This window comes from Hibiscus syriacus, unplaced genomic scaffold (assembly GCF_006381635.1).
Source record: "Hibiscus syriacus cultivar Baekdansim isolate YM2019G1 unplaced genomic scaffold, ASM638163v2 tig00111582_pilon, whole genome shotgun sequence".
NCBI classification, from domain to species: domain Eukaryota; kingdom Viridiplantae; phylum Streptophyta; class Magnoliopsida; order Malvales; family Malvaceae; genus Hibiscus; species Hibiscus syriacus.
This window is the reverse complement of record NW_024063126.1, coordinates 10,431,885-10,456,781: the sequence shown is the minus strand read 5'-3', so window position 1 is coordinate 10,456,781 and position 24,897 is coordinate 10,431,885. Positions and strand designations below refer to the sequence as shown.

The 24,897-nt window shown below is 31.2% G+C and overlaps 1 pseudogene; it reads left to right on the top strand.

Moving 5' to 3' along the window:
* The window catches only part of LOC120165431, a 30,981-nt pseudogene extending 13,001 nt beyond the window's left edge, over positions 1 to 17,980 (top strand).
* Positions 17,981 to 24,897: the final 6,917 nt, after the last annotated feature.

Here is a 24,897-nt window from a genome sequence, read left to right as displayed (position 1 = left end):
AAAGACTGTTAGATCGTATTTAAGGTCTCGTCTCAATTTATTTAAATAATTGAATCTACTTATTCTCATTAAATATTGGTAAAATAAATAATTAATTGTACTTGCTTGGGGTATGCTTATAATTTTCTTTATTTTTGCATGTGTTTTCCAATGGGTTTTCAAAGTAGTAACACTCGAATCGATATTGAAAATAGTAATGTCTCTTCGTTTCAGTTGGAGTAATAAATAATTGTTTTAATGTATGAGAGGTCATTTATTCTGGATTGGAAATAATTAGATATTATCGTTTTCTCTCGAATCAATATTGATTTTTAAGACGGAATAATGATATCTCTTCATTTCAATTGGAGTAATAAATGAATGCTTTAAGGCATGAGAGGTCATTTATTCTTGATTATAAATCATTAGATATTATCGTTTTCACTCAAATCAATATTGAATTTTAGGACGAAATAGTGATATCTCTTCATATCAATTGGAGTAATAAATGACTGCTTTAAGGCATAAGAGGTCATTTATTCTCGATCGAAAATAATTAGATATCATTGTTTTCTCTCTTAGAATTATTTTTGTGTTGTTATTTTGAATTAACAATGAACTTTAGAATGAAATTTTAATATCTCTTTATTTCGATTAGAGTAAGTATCGAATGCTTTAAGGTATGAGAGGTCGATTCTTCTTGATAGGAAATAATTAAATTTTGTTGTGTTTCTTCATAAAATTCAAAGAATATTACTTGTAGGGGATCTTAAATTAAATTAGACTAGAATTCTTAAGTTTCATTGCAAAGACAACTAATTAATCGACTAGGTACCGATTTAGGGCATTGTAGGGTGCTAATCCTTCCTCACACGTAACCGGCTCACGAACTCAAATTTTGGTAATACCGACCGCAAATTTGTTGTTTTAATTAAAATGATTTTTTAAATGACAAATACTTTTTGGGTGCCCAATCACACCCTAATCAAATATTGGTGTCGACTCCTCAAACCACGTTTCATCGTTAATCGATCATCAAAAATTATTCGAAACGATACTCTCTTTAAAAAAGTCGTTTCGACATTTATTGGTGTTCTACGTACACTTGAGGTTGAGCATTTGAGCTCTTAATGAATTAATAGCCTAGAGTTTATGTAATATTAATGAAACAAACTTGATGAATTCACTAAATTGATAGGTTAAATTTATTACTCTTAATGAACTCATAACACGTGATTTAGATGATTCTAAAGAAACAGACTTAATGAATTTATCAAATTTAAAATAAGAAGTTGAGCTTAGTAAATACTCTTAATAATATCATAACTCCAATCCAAGTGGTTTACATTGAGTTTTACTTTGTGAAGTCACCTACATGTAATGGGTTGACTTATATTGGATGGGTCAATATGGGTTGTTAGGCAATGTGATGAGTAGATTTGAGACGGTTTGAAATAAGGTCCATTATTATCAATGTTTTTAAAATCGGATTTGACCTTGAATCGGTGAAGGAACTGTTCAACCGGATTTTATATAAAATAATATTTTTTAAAATTTTACATAATATTCAAAGCAATATTAATATATATATCACATTTTTTTAAGTTTACAATATTAAAATGTATAAAAATATCACAAGTCATAACATATATAAGTTAAAAAAACATAAAATCAAATGAAACAAAATGATTCAAATCAACTACAACATAATATTTAAGGTAAAACATATTAAATAATAAATATAATTATATAACTATAATAAAAAAAAATTGGGGCTGAAAAAAATCATAACAAACGATGTTGTTTTGTTTAATTTTTTTAAAAAAACAATCTCACATGACTAAGAAACATAGAAGAGCATCCTAAAAGTCTAAAGAGTAAAAATATAAGAACAAAACAATCCCACATGACTAAGAAATATAGAAGAGCATCCCAACTTACTTATATAAATACTAGAGACATTCAAAATTATGGAGCCTTTTGGTGAGCACAGAGCGAACTATTCTTTCGCTTTAATTGAGCTCGAATTTAAGGCTTTAATCGAACTTCTAAAAATTTTTGAGTTCAAGTCTTTTTGAGTTCGAGTTTCAATATTATATTTTGAGTTCGAGTTGAACTTGATAATTTTTAGCTCGTGAGTTTTTGAGTCGAGTTGAGCTTACTTTTAAAGTTTTCGAGTTCGAGTCGAGCTCGGCAGTACTCGAGTTCGACTCGGATCGTTTAACAAATGACGTCGTTTGGTTTAATTTTTTTAAAGAAAAAAAGAGAACTGACGGTTCACACCGGTTTTGTCGGTTTTCAGCCGGTTCACCCCGGTTTTATCGGTTCTCAGCCGGTTCTACCGGTTCTTTACCGGTTTTGTGCTCATCCGGTTTTGGGAGTTAACCGGACCGGACAGACCACCGGTTCACGATTCAACCGACAGGTCCGGTCCGATTTTAATAATACTGATTATTATAATATAATTGGACTGTTGTATAGTTTTGGGGTCTTGTATTGACACATTTGTATTAATTTTTTATCAAGCAAATATTAAACTTATTTTTTGTTTTTACCCAATAATATCTAGATTTTGAAATTAAAATTCAAGATTTTTTCGGGGATTGTGTGTAAACATTTTAGTCGTTCTTTTGACGATTATACCCTTTTTTACATATATAAAAGGAGGGTATTTCCTCAATGGAAACACATTTCTCATTTCTCTTTATTCACTTTCTATGCTTTCGAGTGTTTCGTTTGTGGCAGTCAATTGCCTTTATTTCTTTTTTGCGTTCTTCTTTTTCTTTTGGTGGTCACCTTTTTATTTCGGGTATACAAAATTTAAAAAGACTATATTAAACTTAAAGAACAATGTCTAGTGTTTAGGATTAAATCAGTCCAAACAAAATTACTTATAAGGCGGTGACTGTAGGAGACAATAATAATTGATTTATTTTTATTCATTCCTTCATTCTTCTTTGTACTAGTTAGTTTTAATATTTCGTTTTGTAGTGCAATTGAGGTCTCCCTATGAGACTTGGCTAAAGGTCCCATGGCGTTGATAAGTTGCTTTCAGTCGTGCGTATGGTGCAGTTTGCCAGGTCCAAGAACAATGGCTTGGGGTTTTTTATTATAAAGTGTAGATATCAAAACAGAACAAACGTAATAATTTAAATACTAAACGTGTAGCTTATCCTAAATTTTATTATAAGTTAAAGATTTTTTAATGGTTAAATTTAATTTTGATAAAAAAATCATGTAGCATAAAGTTTTTTTATGATCAAGCTTATTTTTTCTTTAAATATAGTGAATGTAACCAAATCCTGAAAGCTTTCGTTGCAATCAATATAGTAAATCAATATAGATTTATAGTAATAGTAAATAATAAGAATAAGTAATACAACGATTTCTAACTCTGTTTAGAATCAAATCACAGTACAGTATTTTCTTTAAGTATCTTGTAGGATACTGTTGTTCCAGCCACATTTTTCTTTTTCTCTCTACTAGTAATTTAATTGGAGCTTGAACCCGAATTTCGGTGAGGTTGAATCCACTTTTTCGTTCTACCTTCCTTATTTATTTTATCTAATTCTAAAAAAAACTAAACTAAAATAAAATAAAGGGGGGCAAGAGAGTAGTCACAGATATTTGATTGTATCTCGATCTAATCTTTTTCGCCTTGTCCCGTGGCAATAACTAGAATTAAAAAAAAGGGAAGTTACGCATCCGGGAAGAAACGATTGATCTCTATCAATAAACCCGCTAAAGAACCGAACCAGAGAGTACTTAGTATCGGTGCTACGGAAAGATATGTTTTCAGATCTCGCATTTTAAATCCTCATTCTTTATACCTTAAAAGAAAATACCTATTAAACCGATCACAGGAATACCAGTTATCGTACCTATTATACAAAGTATCGGCCATTTATCCCACTTCCCTCCGCATTTCATCAATTGGTCGTGCTAAAGACATAAACAATCATAGATAATTATGAGATACAATCCTTCCGAATGGGATAAGAGAATTCCTACTATTATTTAATATTCTACTACTCTCTTTTTTCTTAATTGAAGAAATAATTGGGAAAATAAAACAGCAATTAAAATTATGAAAGATGCTTATTTATATTTTTTGTGATCTATATAACTATTGAGTTTATGTTACAAAGATGAGTTTTGTAAAGATATTGATATAGTGTTTGAGATACAAATATCTTTGTATTCTTGTATTCTTTGTGACCTTTACGTTTATAGTGAATTATTTTTATTTTATTGAAAATAAACTCGGTCAAACCACGTTTAAACCTCATCGCTTGAATATGATCAAATTCATATTAATCTTATGTTATTTACTTTTTTTCACCTATAAATTTCTTCTTCTTTTGATTAGTCTAAGGTGATTATAAGATAATATATGTTTAGAACTTTTTTAATTAATTGACAACGCATACACATCCTACAGATGTTACTCGAACTCAGGATCTCTAGAGAGAATAATATTCTTTTTTATCATTGATGCCACTTGATTGGTTCTTACCCATAAATTTCTAACAACATGTTTAAGGATCAAGGTAAATAATACAAAGATATGTTGTCACACATTTTGTAACTATCTCCATTGCTTGTCGTGATGCAAAACTGAACAAACTTTATAGAATAATGGAGCTATAGGATGGCGAAGCATAAGTGAAGGGAACCCTAAAACCCAAAAGGAAAATGGTGCAGAAAGATTGTATTCGGATTCCATCATTGATGCATCATTGAGCAATGGTACACCTAACCCAAAGCTGCAACGGGCAATCATTTAAAGCACACATTATAGCAAAAGTTGGCTTCTGTTTCGGATTAGAACGATTCTGGCATTGGGAGGATCTACAAAATCATACGAAAGATGGAAACTTTTTTATTACATAATGTTAAAAATAGTCCCCCAACATTTATCAGAATAATTATTTTGGCTTATATTCTTTTTTTTAGATCATTTTCCCCTCCCAACGATTCACTTTGGGTAAAAAGCTCACTCTATAGATGAAAACAATTAGTTAACACATTATTAACACTCCAAAAGGAGTCTTTTTTAACATAAAATGAAACGTTAAGGGCTAAAATGCCATAGAAAAAAGAATAAGGAACCAAATGATTATTCTATCAAATGTTAGGGGCATTTTTACCCTGAAATGAAACGTTAAGGGTCAAAATGTTCTAAAAAATATAATTGGGAACAAAATAATCATTTTGATAAACAATGGGGGCTAATTTTAACATCATGCCTTTTTTTTATTATTGGAACGTTGGCAAGTGAAAACCTCGGCCTGCTTGACATCGGTAAACCTTTCTATCAGTGCATTATACATTCATAGTTCTTAGACTCTTTCATAAAAAAATAGTTCTTAGGCTCGAAATCTTATTTAAACACATCGAATTTTCAATCCCTAGATTTAACATACGTTGTTTATCGATTATATATTTTAGACATTGCCCCATAAAAGCAGATTTTCTGCTTTTTTTTAGGGAATTAATGTGACCATCAAGATGAACTCAGAATTTTATGTTAATGACAAAGTGTCTCGGATATTTTTGAGGTTACGAGAAAAAATTCAAAAATAAACCCATGAACGTATATCCTATTACTTTGAACAATTGATTTAGTAATACATTAATAAATCATAGAAACATGCTTAAATTTTATCTAACATTATTTTTATTGTTTTGTTAAGAAAACACCTTAAATACAACTAAGAGAATAAATAAAAAAATTTGAATGTGGGTATGATATGGAACTTGATTTTGAATAATAAATAAAAAAATAAAGAATAGTATACTATTTTACTGTTAGATTGAGATTGGAGAATACTAAGAGTCAAATAATATTTGATAAATTGAAAAATGAGATTGAAAAAAAAAAGAATAATATGATTAGATTTAATTCGAAATTAAATGAATTAATGACAGATAGAGAAAATGATAGAAAATTGAAAATTTTATAAAATTAAAAAATTAAGGATTTCAATTATAAAAATAAAAATCGGAGCCCTAAGCAATCGAGCTCAGGATGCTCCCCTATTAGTCTGCTCTGATAATATTCGGAATATTTGATAAGAAAGAAATCTAATATTAAAACGAGTCTTTTTTTAACTCGAATTTTTACCTTTAATAAAAAATTAATAGAAAAATATAGTTATGTACGGATTGGATGTACGATAAAGTCCTTCACCTATTATTGCAGTCATTGCTGATCTTGCTTAGCCGATGGTTTATGAGAACCTTGTTTCTCATTGGCTACAGTTATCGTCGGTGCTACGATAGAGGATTGTTCTTCTTTGCAACTGCTAGCGTTGGGGGTGCTGCTTAAAACTTTTGTGGTGGATAAATAGATCCCATGAAGATAACAAAGAAAAAATGACATCAAAGGAAGGAGCATTAGAGATGTAATCTTCTAAGGGAAAAGAGAAGAAAATAAAAAAGATTTTGGTAACTTCAACAACCATGGTTTCTTCTACAGTGAACTTAAGTTCGCTCATATGTTTAGTATCTTCATCAGACATGATAATAGTGAGAGTTTAAATCTGATTTGCTGTCAAAAGTTGAATGAGGACCTTTTGTGCAGTTAAATAATCCTTATTAAAGAAACGAACCTTGGTGGCAGTCAATAAACCATGACGGGTATATTCATTGCCTAAAAATCTTTCATGAATGTTGTTACCCTACCTAGCCGCAAATGTGTGATTTTTTGGGCTAGTCTTAATCATAGAAAGCTTGTTGATGAAAACAATCATAATGGAAAAGAATCTTGATGTGAGGAGGTTTTTACGTGCATGGTTTGTACGTTGTTGGAGAAAATATTAAAATAAGTCATGTTATCATAGTGTAATTGAGAGAACAGTAGAATGATAAAAAATAATGTATAAAGTTTAGTGATTAAATTGAAAAAATTAAAAGTAAAGTGAGTGAAATAGAAAAAAAAAGTAAAGTTCATGAGTAAATTTGTAATTTACACATAACATTATAATATCAATATAATCAAATCTTTACAAAAATGTTCTTTTACTATAGGGTGTTACTTTGTTGAGTCCATCGACTACTAAAAGTACAAAATGCTCCTCCAATTATAGAAAAGTTTTGTTGAGTCTCTTGACTATTAAAAGTTACAAAATGTCCACGTGACTATTCATATGTTTCAAACTGGTCATTTTTCACTAAAAGGCTAATAGCTTTTGAGTTTGACATTAACCTATTAATTGAGATATGATAAAATCGGATCTTAGAATCGTTTGAATTTTATTTTGTAGATCGAGTCTCTGTTTACATTATGCGAGTCAGTGCTTAAAAGTAACAATGGTGCCAATAGACACCTTTAAAATATAATTTCACCATTTTTCATTCAGTATGTTAAAATCCAGCTCAAACGATTAATATAAAATGATGAGTTTGGAACATATGAATGGTTCAGTGACCATTTTATAACTTTGAACAGTCAAGGGATTCAACAAAGCAATGCCCTATAGTTAGAGTACTATTTTATAACTTCTAATGGTCAATGACTCAACAAAACAACTCACTATAATCGAGGAACCATTTGTGTATTTTACCCTAAAAATTTAATTCAGTTTATATTATTATTATAAAAGTTGAACCATTTGCTCTCCATCGTCACCTTGCTCTCAGGTTTGACTGAACAAAGACATGGTTTTTCAATCATAACCATGTTCTCATGTTTAACAGAACCAAGGGCACGATCCTGCTTTTTCTCCTCCAATGAACCTTCGCTTTGGGCTTTTAAGACTGAGAATCCCTCACCTATTGGTGCGGTTGTTGCTGATCTTGTTTAGCCGATGGCTTACGAGAACCTTGTTTCTCATTGGCTACAGTTGTTACGATAGAGGGTTCTTCTTCTTTGCAACTGCTAGCGTTGGGGGTGCTGCTTAAAACTGTGTGTGGATAAATCGATCCCATGACTATAACAAGGAGAAAATAGTGTCAAAGGAAGGAGCTTTTGAGATGCAATCTTATAAGGGAAAAGAGAAGAAAATAAATTAGTTTGGCAACTTCAACAACCATGGTTTCTTGTACAATGAACTTAAGTTCACTCATATGTTTAGTATCTTCGTCAGCCATGATAATAGTGAGAGTCTGAATCTGATTTGCTGTCAAAAGTTGAATAAGAACCTTTTGTGCAGTTAAATAATCCTTGCTATAGAAATGAACCTTGGTGGCAGTCGATAACCCTAAGAGTGCATGTGGGTGGAGCTATGGTGGTCACTAAACTTTCTTCTCACAAAATAACCAATAACCTCTATTAAGCAATGTGGAAAGTCCAAGTAGAGGGGACGAATGATTAAACCTCCCTAAACAGAGAGACTTCACAGGAAAAATGGGAGGAAGAAATGTAGAAGTGGAGGGGTTCAGCGGTTGGATATAGACTTTGTTCAGGTGGGCACGTGTCTATCTTAAAATTCGAATTGTTTTATATTAGTAGTTCATTTTATTGAAGGTGTTTATCCTGAAATTTTATTTGTTTCTATCTCATACGAAAAATTTATGTTATTAATATACATATGCCTACCTTGAAAAAATTCTTGGATCCACCATCGGAGGGGTTGGTACACAGGTCAACATATTGAGCTGATGGAGTAGAGACAAGCAATGGAAAAAAATATGGTCTTTATGGTGATTAAATTGAAAAAATTAAAAGTACAATGAGTGAAATAGGATAAAGAATAAAGTTCAGTGAGTAAATTTGTAATTTACTCTTAACATTATAATATCAAGATAATCAAATCTTTACATAAATGGTCCAGCGACTATATGGTGATACTTTGTTGAGTCTCTCGACTATTAAAAGCTATAAAATGGTCTTTCGATTAAGGATGTTATTTTGTTGAGTCTCCTGACTATTAAAAGTTACAAAATGACCACCCGACTATTCATATGTTTTAAACTCGTCCTTTTTCATTTAAAAAAAGCGATGATCTTTTGAGTTTGAGATTAATCCGTTGATTAAAATATGATAAAATCGAATCTTAGAATCCTTTGAAGTGTATTTTGTAAATCGAGTCTATGTTTACATTATGTCATCGAGCCAGTGCTTAAAAGTAACAACAATGTCAATATACACCTTTAACATTTTTATCATATCTCAGTCTGTATGTTAGCATCCAGCTCAAACGACCATAAATTATTAGTAGAAAAGGACGAGTTTGAAACATATGAATAGTCAGGAGACCATTTTGTAACTTTTAATAGTCGAGGGACTCAACAAAGCAATACCCTATAGTAGAAGAACTATTTTGAAACTTTTAGGCTTAATTATAAAATAAGTGTCCAAATCATACCGCTTTTTACGAATAGGTGCCTACATTATTTTTGTAATGATATTGGTGTCTAAAGTTACAAATGTTACCACTTTAGGTGCCCGAGTCGTAAACATCGTTAAGTTACACGTGTCACATTATGGTAATTTTGATTTTTTTTTAAATTAAAAACATTATTATATTTATAAAAAATCCTAATTTCTCTTAAATTACAAAAAAAAATTCCAAATTCATAAAAATCCTAAATCCTAACCCTAACCTACCACTATCACCCTTTCCGACCATGACCACCATCGTCACTTAGTCTCTGTCATCCTCCTAGTCATACGTCGTGTTAGTTGTCGTCGATTGACCGTCATAATCGCATGGGATCATGATTTTCATCCTAGGGTTCGCAGGGTACAAAATGTCGATTGGCCGCAGATCGGTCATGATTTCGTTGGGGTATTGATTCTCGGGGGTAGGTGAGGTCAGGTGGAGCTTCGTCGACGGCAAAGGGCGGCAGGCAACGTGGGTTTAGAGGTTGAAATGAAGGTTTTTAAAGTTTTGGGGCTATTTCAAAATGTTTGTATGTTTTTTTTAAAATATATAATTCTTTTTTTTTTTAATTTTAAATACAATTTTTAAAATTACCAGAGTGTGACACGTGTCACTTATCAGAGAAAATTAATGGTGTTTACGGCCTGGGCACCTAAAGTGGTAATGTTTGTAACGTTAGGCACCGAGATCATTCAAAAAATATTGTAGGCACCTATTCTTGAAATGCGCTATAGTTTGATCACTTATTTTATAATTAAGTCAAACTTCTAATAGTCGGGAGACTCAACAAAACAACATCTTATAGTCGATGGCAGGGGAAGAACTACTGCAAGACTAAAGGGGGCCATGGCCCCCTATTTTTTTTTATGGTAAAGTACACATTTAGTACCTAAATTATTAATTTTGTTCTGTTTTAGTACATAAACTTTAATTTGTTTCAAAACCAGACCTAACATTTACTTTTTGTTTTATTTTAGTATCTCAGCCATTAAAAATTAAGGTATTAAAATGAAACAAAAAGTTAAGAGTGGGGTATTAAAATAAAACAAAATGTTAACGATGGATACTAAAATGAAACAAAAAGTAAACGTTAGGTATGATTTTGAAAGAAAATGAAAGTTTAGGTACTAAAAAGAAATAAAAGTGATAGTTTAGGTACTAAACTTGTTTACTATTTAAAATATATATATATGGTATAATCATTGATATCTAATTTATTAATCAATTACTCCGAATTAGGTGTTCAGAGGTGAGAGCAACCCTCCCAACCCAATTTACTTCATTCGCAAACACCAATATTTGAAATTTTAACCTTGTTACGGGGTCTAGTGACTCATCTCATTAAACCAACTTATTGTTGGTATATATTTATATATGGGGTATTAAAATAAAACAAAATGTTAACGATGGATACTAAAATGAAACAAAAGTAAACGTTAGGTATGATTTTGAAAGAAAATGAAAGTTAGGTACTAAAATGAAATAAAAGTGATAGTTTAGGTACTAAACTTGTTTACTATTTAAAATATATATATATGGTATAATCATTGATATCTAATTTATTAATCAATTACTCCGAATTAGGTGTTCAGAGGTGAGAGCAACCCTCCCAACCCAATTTACTTCATTCGCAAACACCAATATTTGAAATTTTAACCTTGTTACGGGGTCTAGTGACTCATCTCATTAAACCAACTTATTGTTGGTATATATTTATATATACTAAATTCTTAAATTGGTCCCTTAAAAAGTGTATACAATAAGTTATTAAATTTAATTATCCAAAAAAAATTATGTATGCTGCCTTATAATTTGAAAACTATTACTTTAATATTTAGTTATCATTTTAATAACAAGAGTTAACATTCATTTTTTTTAATTATTTTATTTTTAAATGAATGAAAATATATTCTCCTTTATTATTTCTATTTCAAGATATAAAAATATTTTTTTGTCTTTTTTTCTGTTTAATTGTTAATCTTCTTTGAGTTGAGGATTTCAATCAAATTATTAAGTATTCAACTTTTAATTTTATTTAAGTTGAAATCTAATATATACATGTTTTAAAATGGCCCCCTCAACAAATAATGTTGAGTTCCGGCATTGGTCGATAGATAATTTATGTACTTTACCCTAAAAATTAATAGTAATTTAGTTGATATTATTTATTATACAAGTTGAAACATACTCAAACAAGAATTATACATGCAAGAAACAATGGAGAAAGAAGGTTTATATCATGTTCGATCATTAAATTATTTTAATATTTGATCCGATCCGATGTAATAATTTTAACCAATTGTACATTATATTAACCCGACTTAACTTTGAACCAAGCAACCTAGTGCAAAAGAGAAAATGGTCCAGGTTCCTTGAAGCAAAAAGGAAGGCAATATGAATAAGCAAAGTAGTCCAAGACTAGTCGGTGATATGGAGCACCAAACAGGAAACTTGTGTCATGGAAACTAAATAGAGAGAGAGAGTTTGAGAGAGAGAGAGAGAGAGAGAGTTTGAGTGAGAAAGAGAGAGAGAGAGAGAGAGTTTGAGTGAGAAAGAGAAAAGAGTTAGGGAGTTTGAGTGAGAAAGAGGGAGGGAGGGAGAGGGAGGGAGGGAGGGAGGGAGGGAGAGAGGGAGGGAGAGAGAGAGGGGGGAGGGGGGAAGGAGGGAGAGAGAGAGAGGGGGGAGGGAGAGAGGGAGAGAGAGAGATTTTGTTGTTTGAAAATGAAGACTATATACTAAAATAAGAAAAAATGTTGAAGGTGCAAAAGCAGGGCATGGGAATTCCCGGCTCCCTATGCATGCATGTAGGGCTGTAAAATCGGGTAATTATTCAGGTTTCAGTTGGATCCTGGCAGGTCGGGTAAAATCGGATACAGGTCAAGTCAGGTAAATTTGACACCAGATCCAGATCGGGTTCATGTCAGGTCAAATCAATTTGGGTTATTTTTAGGTTGATTTGACACTGGATCTAGATCGGGTTCAGGTCAGGTCATTTTCAGTTCGGATCGTTGCCAGTTCAGGTCCGAAGCAGTTAAAAAGCAGGTTAATTCAGGTTCGGATAGACTTCAGGCGGATCTCGTTCAGATCGGGTCACATCATTGGCAGATAAAATTCAGGTCGGATCTCTATCAGATACGGATTGAGTTCAAATCGAGTTAATTTTTATTTTTGGATTAATTATTTTCGTCTTTCGCGAACGTTGAATTGCAATTTGTAATTGTATATGATTTAGAGTAAATTGCTAATAATATAAATAATCATGATTCAATTTTATGAAAAATACAAATTTAATAATTAAATTGAACAAATATGATATTACAAATAAAAATTTAAATAAATTAAACAACACACAATGATGAGGGATCAAATCGAAATAATTTTAAATTGTGAAGTCGAAATATACTAAAATAAGAAAAAGTGTTGAAGGTGCAAAAGCAGGGCATGGGAATTCCCGGCTCCCTATGCATGCATGTAGGGCTGTAAAATCGGGTAATTATTCAGGTTTCAGTTGGATCCTGGCAGGTCGGGTAAAATCGGATACAGGTCAAGTCAGGTAAATTTGACACCAGATCCAGATCGGGTTCATGTCAGGTCAAATCAATTTGGGTTATTTTTAGGTTGATTTGACACTGGATCTAGATCGGGTTCAGGTCAGGTCATTTTCAGTTCGGATCGTTGCCAGTTCAGGTCCGAAGCAGTTAAAAAGCAGGTTAATTCAGGTTCGGATAGACTTCAGGCGGATCTCGTTCAGATCGGGTCACATCATTGGTAGATAAAATTCAGGTCGGATCTCTATCAGATACGGATTCAGTTCAAATCGAGTTAATTTTTATTTTTGGATTATTATTTTCGTCTTTCGCGAACGTTGAATTGCAATTTGTAATTGTATATGATTTAGAGTAAATTGCTAATAATATAAATAATCATGATCCAATTTTATGAAAAATACAAATTTAATAATTAAATTGAACAAATATGATATTACAAATAAAAATTTAAATAAATTAAACAACACACAATGATGAGGGATCAAATCGAAATAATTTTAAATTGTGAAGTTGAAATATACTAAAATAAGAAAAAGTGTTGAAGGTGCAAAAGCAGGGCATGGGAATTCCCGGCTCCCTATGCATGCATGTAGGGCTGTAAAATCGGGTAATCGTTCAGGTTTCAGTCGGATCCTGGCAGGTCGGGTAAAATCGGATATAGGTCAAGTCAGGTAAATTTGACACCAGATCCAGATCGGGTTCAGGTCAGGTCAAATCAGTTCGGGTTATTTTTAGGTTGATTTGACACTAGATCCAGATCGGGTTCAGGTCAGGTCATTTTCAGTTCGGATCGTTGCCAGTTCAGGTCCGAAGTAGTTAAAAAGCAGGTTAATTCAGGTTCGGATAGACTTCAGGCGGATCTCGTTCAGATCGGGTCACATCATTGGCAGATAAAATTCAGGTCGGATCTCTATCAGATACGGATTGAGTTCAAATCGAGTTCATTTTTATTTTTGGATTAATTATTTTCGTCTTTCGCGAACGTTGAATTGCAATTTGTAATTGTATATGATTTAGAGTAAATTGCTAATAATATAAATAATCATGATTCAATTTTATGAACAAATACAAATTTAATAATTAAATTGAACAAATATGATATTACAAATAAAAATTTAAATAAATTAAACAACACGCAATGATGAGGGATCAAATCGAAATAAATTTAAATTGTGAAGTTGAAATTAATAAAAAAATACTAAATTATACCCATTTAAAAAGTTATAGGCCAATTAAAAAATAGAATTAAGTAATAAGTATGAATCAATTTCATATGCAAATAAAATTTGGAGGACTAAATTGAATAAATCTGAAATTAAAAATAAAATTTAAATAAATTAAACAACACACTTTTATGAGGGATCAAATCGAAATAATTTTAAATTGTGATGTTGAAATTAATACAAAAAAGTACTAAATTATACCCATTTAAAAAGTTATGGGCCAATTTAAAAATAGAAATAAGTAATAAGTATGGGTCAGTTTCAGATGCAAATAAAATTTGAAGGACTAAATTGAACAAATATGAAATTACAAATAAAAATTTAAATATATTAAACAACACAAAAGGGATCAAATCGAAATAATTTTAAATTTTGAGGTTAAAATTAATACAAAAAAGTACTAAATTATACCCATTTAAAAAGTTATGGCCAATTTAAAAATAGAAATAAGTAATAAGTATGGGTCAATTTCAGGTGCAAATAAAATTTGGAGGACTAAATTGAATAAATATGAAATTACAAATAAAAATTTAAATATATTAAACAACACAAAATTGATCAAATCAAAATAATTTTAAATTTTGAGGTTGAAATTAATACAAAATTATACTCATTTAAAAAGTTATGGGCCAATTAATAAATATAAATATAAATAAGTAATAAATTGAGAAAAAAAATTAAAACAACTAATATATATATATATATATATATATATATATATATATAATATAAACTATATAGTTTATATATAAAGTATATGTATTATATATATAAACTATATAATTTATATATATATTATGTATAAAGTATAAACTATATATACCATGTATAAACTATAATACTATATAGTTTATATATGAACTATTGAACTATATAGAAACTACATAGTTTATATATAAACTATACAATTTATAAATGTATTACTATATATATGAATTATAGTTTACATATGAACTATATATATAAATATATATAATAAGGTTGATATTTATATATGAACTATAGTTTACATATAAACTATAGTTAATATTTACATATGAACTATAGTTTACATATGAACTATATATATAAACTAAATAGTTTACATATGACATATATATACTATAGTTGATATTTATATACTATATAGTTTACATATGACCATTATATATATACTATAGTTTATATTTATATACTATATATTATATATATAAACTATATGTATATATATAATTTACATATGAACTATATATAAAAACCCTAAACCCTAAACTATATAGTTTATTAGTATATATAAACTATATAGACTATATAGACTATATGGTATATATAAACTATACATTATGTATAAACTATATATTAAATAGTTCATTAGTATATATAAACTATATAGAACTATATATTATATAGTTCATTAGTATATATAACCTATATAGTATATGGTATATACAAACTATATATTATATAGTTCATTAGTATATATAAACTATATATTAATTTAATAATATAAACATATATATTAATCGAAAGAATTGAAAAATATATAAGGATCAAATTGAACAAATTTTAAATATGAAGCTTAAATTAATAAATTATAATATTAAATTTGGATTAAATTGAAAAAATTTGAAATATGAAGTTTAAATTAATATATTAAATCATTAATTTTGGAATAAATTGAATAAATTTAAAACTAAGAAATAACAGTACAATATTAAATAAAATTAAAAAACACGCGGTTTTCTGCCACAAGACTACGTCAACTGTGGCGCCAAAATCAGCATCATTTCCCGCCTGATGATTTTAACTGTGGCGCCAACGCGGGTTGATGAACATGTTTTCCCCTTTTATGCGACTTAAATTTCAGGTGTCATCGTCCTAGGGCTGAATTTCAAAATATCAGTCAGTAAACCATCAGTATCATTTCTGGATTCGAGCTTTAGGGTTCGACTGGTTATATCCAGGTCGTGGCAGTAATTTGACGTTTTACATACGATGAAGGGAATAACCTCCGCGATTCCTTCTTTGATTGTACCTTTCCCTGGTAATTCTCTTGAGCTGGGAAAGAAGGTGATATGTCAAAGAAGGTGATATTGCTCACGACAACGTGTCAGTGTCATCTCCGCCCCTCATGCTCTCTCCTCTCTTTCCATTATTATTATTATTTCTTCTTCTTCATATCTTCATTTCCTCTCATCTTTTCTTCTTTTAATTCCTCTCATTTCTCTTTCAATGGCCCCTGCTTTCGAACAAGTCCCACAAGACACTGAAATCTAAACCGAAGCACCCCATAACGCGTCCAACACTGTAAACAACGATGCTCAAGTAGATTACAAATCAAGGGTCACTGTTGTTGGTAGTGGCAATTGGGGCAGTGTTGCTGCTAAGCTCATTGCTTCAAACACCCTCAAGCTCAACTCTTTTCATGGTATACTATTCACTCATCGTTTGTTTTTATTTTTCATTTTGTTTTGGTTGTTCATATAGATGAATAGTTTAACGCTTTGGATAATTTGGGCTTGAATTTGAATTTCTTGTTTGAAACTTCAGATGAAGTTAGGATGTGGGTATTTGAGGAGACATTACAATGTGGTGAGAAGCTTACAGATGTCATTAATAGAACTAACGTAAGCATTTAAGGACATTTTATTTGCAATTTATTTGGTTCTTCAAATGTCTCAATATAGACTGGTCTGATTTTCTTTTTGTTTCAACAGGAGAATGTTAAATACCTCCCTGGTATTAAACTTGGTAAAAATGTCATTGCAGATCCAGACCTCGAAAATGCAGGTACTTATTTTGTTGATTTCTTGTTGATTTGTAGACTTTTGAGTGCTTGTTTTCTGTGTTGCTCCGACTCTTTATTCTTATTGAGCTACTCGAACCCGAGTAAGATAGCTTGTATTAAGGGTTAGATGTTCATTTTGTTTATTGTTTATGGTGATATTGGAAATTATGTAGTTAAAGATGCAAACTTGTTGGTTTTCGTAACTCCCCATCAATTCATGGAGGGTATATGCAAGAGGCTTGTTGGTAAAGTGAGAGAAGATGCTGAGGCTATTTCACTTATTAAAGGGATGGAGGTTAAGATGGAAGGCCCTTGCATGGAGGGTATATGCATGATCTCCACTCTTACAATTACTCTAGGTATAACTTTAAATTTTAATGGTCGGATTTAGTGCTATGATGAATCATTCAATAGGAACTAGGAAGATATCATAAAAGAATGAATTCTAATTTCTGCATGTTGTGTTTCATGACAAACAGGTTCAGGATGTGGAAGGAGTTGAACTATGCGGCACGTTGAAGAATGTTGTGGCCATAGCAGCCGGTACAATCGCAATAATGTCTAAGTTCGGTTTTCATCCTTCTAATTCTGCTTGTGAACTAATATCAATCCTACTACCAAATGCTAGGTTTTGTGGATGGACTCGACATGGGAAATAACACGAAGGTTAGTACATACGGTTTTCAACATCGGTCTTACTATTCAGTCTTGTTTCTCACTGTTATTGCAAATTATCAGGCTGCAATAATGCGAATTGGTCTGAGAGGGATGATAGCTTTCTCCAAGTTGTTATTTTCATCTGTTAGGGATAGTACCTTCTTTGAAAGCTGTGGAGTTGCTGACGTCATCACAACATGCTGTAAGAAATCAATATCTTTGGGCTAATATCCTGTCCTATAGATAGAAAAATAATGAAAAGGGAGCTTGACCCGGTGTCTTCGTACCTTCTGTTTAACAAAATTAGTCTTATTTTGATACTAAAACCATGCCATTTGTTGGCAGTAGGAGGAAGAAACAGAAAAGTTGCTGAGGCATTTGCTAAGAACGGAGGAAAAAGGTCTGCCTTAACTTATATTTCTCCAGTAATTCATTTTTCGTGCTTTGGGAACCTATGATATTGCTCTAGAGCTGGGAAAGAAGGTGATATGTCAAAGGTGCAATTTTAGTATCTCTTCAAAGCTATGTAGTCTATTCTGCTCGTTATTGATTGGATTCTGGTTTTGTAGAACACTTGGCATTATATATGCTGCTCTGTTTTTACCGTTACGTGAGTTGGATTATGCTTCACAACTGTATCATTTGTCTCTTTTATTGTGCTTATTGTGCTTGCGTACAATAGTGATTCTATTTCTGCAAAAGAATAAAGATTCTAAAAGAAGGCATTTATCAGAAAGATTCTAAAAGATATTTCAAACTTAGGGCCAAGGAGTTTTAATTGTGACCAGCTTAGAGGTAATAGTTTTAACCATGTAAAAACTGTATTAAATAGATGGATGAATAAACTAAGGATGCAGAGGTTATGCAGACTATCTATTTTTGTATTTTTTCCCCATTCTACTTTGTGATTGGTTGTATATCTTCAAAGCATTCAATAACTTATTTTAATTGTGCTTCACTTCTACTAGTGTTACTGTCTGTTTTTATTTCATGCTAAATATACTCGTCCTTAAACTTATATGGTTTCTGTAGATAATGGAACCCCCATGGAAGGCATATAACATCTTACGGAAGATGTACTATCCATATGAGGCAAGTATCATAACTCATCACCCCTTTTTTGTTCTTTTCAATGGTAGGCAAGTTTTTTTGATCCTTCGAAGGACTAGACATCCTAGAATTAGTGTGCATAAATGGTTGCTTATTTTTGCCTTTGGGGCTAAATTTCTTGGATTTGTTCTTTTCTTGTATTACAGAATAATCTGAAACAGTGGATAATTGAGAACTAGTAGAGTATAAATATGAAAGAGTTTACAAAGTGATAGAATTGGGTTCTTGCTTGTTACTCCTGCCAAGTGGCTCAAAAAGTTGTTAAAACTATTTTTTTTTATGTTTTTATATATACATGTTTTACAGTACCATGGTAGCTTTTCATTAAGACATTAGCTTCAGCAATCCAACTGGCTTCCAACTTTAGAAGCAACTCTTGCATTGGATGAAGAGTATGTCAGGAGGGTAGGAGATGACTCAGTTGGGGGACCAGTAGTTTCTCGTCAGTTGAGGCTTATTAGAATATTGATGAGAGACCTCGTTGTCGATTAGGTTACACCATCAATTTGTGAGGTCTTTTCTTGTGTATAAAATTGGTAGACACAGTGTTATGTGTTTGTATAGATAGGAATTGGTAGAACAATGGGAACTCTTTGATCTAATTCTAATATGATGAAAGTTTTACACCAAAAATTCTTATTATTTACTTTTTTTACGGTATCACATGTGGTAGTATATAAATTAAATTATATTAATTTTCTTTTGCATTATTAATAATATTTTATCCAATTTACATTTAAATAAGTTTATTAATTTTATTAAATAATTTTATATAATAGGTCTATTTATTAATATAATTATCATAATAAATATTTTATTATAACATTTAAAAAGTAATCATATTAATATTTTAATTATATCATAAGTTAAAAAACTTATAATTTTATTAAAATCTTATAATTGTGTCTATGGTAATATATAAGTCATATAAATATTAGATCTGATCATTAACAAGTCGGATCATTTACAGGTCAGGTTAAAAACAAATTAGATTGAAAATAGGTCAGGTTAAAAACATGTCAGGTTGAAACAGGTCGGGTAATATCAGTTATTTACCAGGTCAATCTCGGGTTCGAGTTCATATCAGTCGGATGCAGTTCGAGTTTGGGTATCATATTTTCGGTTCAATTCAAATTCAGGTCGTTTTCAGGTCGGATGCAGGTCGGGTTCGAATATACAATTTACAGGTTCAAATCAAGTTTAGATTAATATCAATTTCAACTCGAGTCGATTTCGGATCGCTACAGTGTAGGTCAGCAAGTCGAGTCAACTTTTTACAGCTTACATGCATGTGCTTCCCAAATGTCATGTCTTGTTTTTCAGTTCATCAGGCTTTATGGGATTCTCTTACAACCCTATAAAAAAACACAATCCAAACATATTGTTTTTTATGTTCCAATCTCCGATCACACACATTAAAAAATACGGGTAAAGTACATGAATGGATACCGTCTATAGATTGTGATTTTATTGAATCTCTTAATTATTAAAAGATATAAAATGATCTTTCGACTATAGGGTGTTATTTTATTGAGTCTCTTGACTATTGAAAGTTACAAAATGGTTATCTGACTATTTATACGTTCTAAACTCGTCATTTTCCTTTAAAAATCTACGTTCATCTAAGATTGACGTTAACATTTTGACCGATATATGATAAAATCTTATCTCATAATTATTTTAACTATATTTTGTGGATCGAAACTTTGTTTATATTATGTCGTTGAGTCTGTGCCTGAAATATTATGCTGACAAGTCAGTGCTTGAAAATAACAGTGATATCAGTAGACATCATTAAAATACGATTTTATCATATCTTAGTCAGCATGTTAACGTCTAGTTCAGAAGGGCATTAATTTTTAATGAAAAAGGATAATTTTGTAACATATGAATAATTGGGTAACTATTTTGTAGCTTTTAATAGTCAGAGGACTCAACAAAATAACATATTATAATTAAGGGACCATTTTTAAATTTTTAATAATTAAGAGACTCAACAAAATAATGATCTATAATTATAGGATCATTTGTGTACTTTACCTAAAAAAGAAACATGCTTTGCTTGTATCTGCAGTTCTACATAGAAAAAACAACCATTTAATTTACTATTTCTAGAGATTTGTGTACCCTTTTTTATATAATATATGTAAAAAATATATATTTTAAAAACTTTTAACTTAACCATGTATATTTTATAAAATTAAAATATTTAAAATTATTATGATTGAAGTTTAAAAAAATTGACTTTAAAAAAATTAATAACCGATAATTTTAATGGGACTTTGGGAGTGTGTTAAAGTGAAAAAATAATAATAACACAAGATTAATATGGAATAAAAAGATGCATGGGAGACGTAATTTAATATTATTCGTCCTTGCCTATTTTTACTTATGATAAAAATAATAATTACATTATATACATAAATATTATGAAGAGTATAAATATATAGAATTCATTTTATACTAAAAATTTGGTGTATTTTAAAAAAACATTTCACAAATTAGAAAGTCTTACAGTACACGTCGCATACTGTAATGTACCACTAAAATGACGTACTGAAACACACAACAAATTAATTTGTATTTCTTACGTAAATATTAAAAAGTAAAAAGATTTATTTAAAATTAATCATTTATTAAAATTTAATTATAATTTTAATAGAATTATAATTAAATTATAATTTTTATTAAAAAATAATAATTAATTTAAACAATTTAATTTATTTAGAATTAGAATTTTTAAATTATATAAGTTATAATCGGCGTCAATGGTCTTGTTGAACAACTATAATTCATCAAGTCGAGTAAGGATAAATACAAATTTATTGAGGATAAACTTTAATTTATTGAGAATTTTTAATTCATCACCGTGTAAATATTTAGACAATGCTTACAAAAAATTTTATTTTCCAATTTTATGTTTAACAACTTTAATAAAAATCAATTTCGTCGAACTAAATAAAACCATAAAATTAATAAAATTACCTGTTAGATCCAAATATTTTGTGGTTGAAAAATAAAAATTTTTAGCATGCCGAGTCGAATACATATAGCAATGAGATATGGTTGAAGATTCTGAAGCAATGATTCAGTTTCTAAATTCATCATGTCGTGCCAACCACATTCATAGTTTCCCCTGCCATTGCTGCTATTTTCATACACAAACGTGCATAGCACTAAAGTTAAGTATCATAAAACAAAAATAATTGAAATCATTGGTAATTTTTTATATAAAAATGTTAAAAATTAGCAAAGGAATAATTTGTTGTTGAATTCTTAATTTGTTAAAAAATATCACAAGAAATCATCTGCTTATTACTCCTGTTTCCCTTCTTTTCTTTATAAATTTGATAAGCTTGTATCAAATTATTTGTTTGATTTCGGTTGAATAATCGGGTAAAGAAAACGAAAAGAACACAAGAATTTTAACGAGGTTCAGCAATGTGCTTACGTCCTCGGTGCCCTGAGCGGCGCTAGATTTGTCATTCAATATCTCATAGGTTTTGGTTACATCTCCTTTATAATAAGTAAACCCTGGTACATATTTACAAAAATAACCCTGTACCATACTGCGGGAGCGCATCGTAACCCCCACGACGAGACTTTCTTTGTAAGACTGGTATATTTATGAGCCATACCTAACAAATTTTCACCTTGGCGAATATCATGCCCCTTAGGAAACATTCAATGTGGGTTGGGTTACCTTACTTCTTTAGCAACTCTAAACACTCAACAAGTCCAAGCAATGCATGAACTTGTCTGTTGTAACTGGCTTGGTTAAACATATCAGCGGCATTCTCATCAGTATGTACCTTCTGAAACAAAATCTCTCCAAATGCAACCAACTCTCTGATCTTGTGAAACCTTACATCAATATATGTTTAGTTCTAGAACGATATACCTGATTCTTAGCCATGTGAATAGTGCTTTGATTGTCACAAAGCAACTGAACTCCACCTTGCTGAACACCCAACTCCTTCACTAAACCAATAAGCCATAAAGCTTCTTTTGTAGCTTCAGCCACTGTCATGTATTCAGCTCCAGTTGTAGATAATGTCACAACAGATTGAACAGTAGACTTCCAACAAATAGGCCCTCCACCAAGAGTAAAGACATACCCTGTCGTAGATCTTCTATTATCCAAATCACCCGCATTGTCTGAATCCACATATCCTAACACCAAAGGATTATCCCGCTGACTATAAAAAATAATTCCATGTCCCACAATACCCTTTAAGTACCTAAAGATCCACTTGACTGCTTCCCAATATTGCTTACCAGGTTTAGACATGTACTTATAAACTTGATTAACAACATGAGCTAAATCAGGACGAGTACATATCATTGCATACATCAAGCAGCCAACAACATTAGAATACGGAATCTTTGCCATATCTTTAGCTTCCTTATATGTCTTAGGGAACTGTTCTGATGAAAGCTTAAAGTGATTCGCCAAGGGAGTGCTAAATGGTTTTGCACAACTCATCGCAAACCTTTCTAGCATTTTCTCAACATAACCCCGTTAAGATAGCCACAGTTTCCTTGAGTCTTTGTCCCTGCAAATTTCCATTCGAATAATTTTATTTGCAACACCTAAATCTTTCATATCAAATTCCTGACTCAATAAAGTTTTCAAACCGATAACATCATCTATGTTCTTTGCAGCAATTAGCATATCATCAACATACAGTAACAGAAAAATAAAAGAACCATCATCAAGGCTCTTAACATAGACACAACAATCATACTCACATCGATTGTAGCCAATCTTGATCATATAGAAGTTAAACCGTTTGTACCATTGTCTCAGAGACTGTTTCAACGTACAAAGATTTCTTCAATCTGCAAACTAAATGCTTGTTTCCAGGTTGAGTGAAACCTTCAGACTGCTGCATGTAGATCTGCTCCTCTAAATCACCATGCAAAAAAGCAGTTTTAACATCCATCTACTCTAAATGCAAATCCCAACTAGCCACTAATGCAAGTACTGCTCAAATTGAAGTGTTCCTGACCACAAGATAAAAAATTTCATCATAATCAACTTCTTTCTGCTGTGAAAAACCCTTTACTACCAAACGAGCCTTGAACTTCTCCCCCTCTTTTTCTGTTACTACTAGTTTCTTTTTATACACCCATTTGTAACCAATAAGCTTCTTACACTCAGGAAGGTGAACTAACTCCCATGTACGATTGTGATTCAAAGACTCCATCTCCTTAACCATGGCAGTCATCCACTTGTCATTTTCCTGACTAGTAACAGCACCATGAAAAGTAACTGGATCATCACTGCTAACAGTAAGTGCAAAAGAGACCAAGTCTTCAAAACCCAATTTGTTCAGAGACTTTATATTCGTATGTCTCACCATGCCTCTGGAGAGAGTATAATCCTGCAAATCAATCGTAGCGGAACCACCAAAAGTTGGTTGAGAAGTTTATGTTTTCTCAACTGGAAACTGCTCGAAATCCACCACTGTCGTATCTTTCTTCTGCTGCAACATGGGTTGTTCATCAAAAACAACATCTCTACTGATCACAATTTTCTTCGCAACTGGATCCTAGAAATTGAATCCTTTGACACCTGTCTTGTAACCCAGAAAAATGTACTCCTTTGATTTTGCATCAAGTTTGGATATCTCATCAGTAGATACATGCACATAAGCAGGACAACCAAAAATTCGTAAGTGGTCGAAAGTAACATCATGACCAGTCCATACCTCTTCTACAACTTTCCCAACCAATGATGCCCTTGGCGATCTATTGATAAGATAACACGCCATGTTAACTGCCTCATCCCAGAAGTGTTTGAGAAGCCCCACATTCAACCACAAACATCTGGCTCTTTCATTCAATGACCTGTTCATTCGTTCCGCAACACCATTCTGTTGTGGTGTCTTGCGCACTGCAAAATTCCTGTTAATCACATGCTCCTTATAGAAGTTTAGAAACTATGAATCTGTGTACTCCGTATCATTGTCAGACCACAAACACTTAATTTTTTTATCCTATTTGGTTTTCTACCTCATCTTTCTACAGCTTGAATTTCTAACAAAACGTCAGACTTATGTTTCAAAAAATACACCCAAACTTCTCGTGAAAAATCGTCAATGTAACATAATACCTAGATCCACTCAAAGAAGATACCGTGCAACAGATTTCTTTTATGTAATTCAATCGTACCACGTTCACTAAGATAAGCAAGACGCATATACCATAGTTTGGTAGTATCATCACAAGACTCAACAGAATGAACTCCACCTACAACGGTACTCCCTAACAATCTATAA